This window comes from Elephantulus edwardii, unplaced genomic scaffold, assembly GCF_000299155.1.
Source record: "Elephantulus edwardii isolate Elephantulus edwardi_28Jun2011 unplaced genomic scaffold, EleEdw1.0 scaffold00460, whole genome shotgun sequence".
Classification (NCBI taxonomy): Eukaryota; Metazoa; Chordata; class Mammalia; order Macroscelidea; family Macroscelididae; genus Elephantulus; species Elephantulus edwardii.
The window spans coordinates 812,574-813,283 of record NW_006400210.1 but is presented as its reverse complement, the minus strand read 5'-3'; positions in this window follow the sequence as shown (position 1 = coordinate 813,283).

Below are 710 nucleotides of genomic sequence, written 5' to 3'. Positions count from 1 at the left end.
TGTCACCTCTACACTGACATGATAAGAACTAGATGGTGCCCTAATAACATCACCACTATCCACTAGTATGTTCACAAACATATTAAAAACTAAACAGAAAGGGATGAAAGATTTAAAAAAATTAAAACACATGAAACTTTTTAGATTTATTGTCATGATATAGATTAGTGGACTTGCCAAGATTATGGTTATACACATCTTTCAAGGATGGTACTGAATTTACTTCAAGGATAAACTTTCAACCAAACTTAATTGTGCTTATGTGAATCCTATACTTGGAGCAGGAAACACTCATCAAAACAGGTCAAGGAAACATTGTATGGTTCAAGATCAGAAAAAGCGTACTTCAGGGATGCATACTATCTCCATACCTTTCCAAACTATATGCAAAACAGATCATTATGGAGTCTGGACATTATGAAATGTGGCATCAGAATTGGAAAAATACTCATCAACAATTTGCTCTATGCGGACGATACAATGTTTCTTGCTGAAACCAAAAAGGATCTGAAGTATTTGCTTCAGAAGATCATAGATTACAGGCTTCAATACAGATTGAAGCTCAATATTAATAAAAGAGATATTCTCAGTCCTGGACCAATTGGCAGTACCATGAGAGACAGCGAAGTGATTGAGATTGTTAAAAGCTTCAACTTGCATGGATCCACAATCAACCAGTACCACAATTTGTACCAGTAGCCAGAAAATCA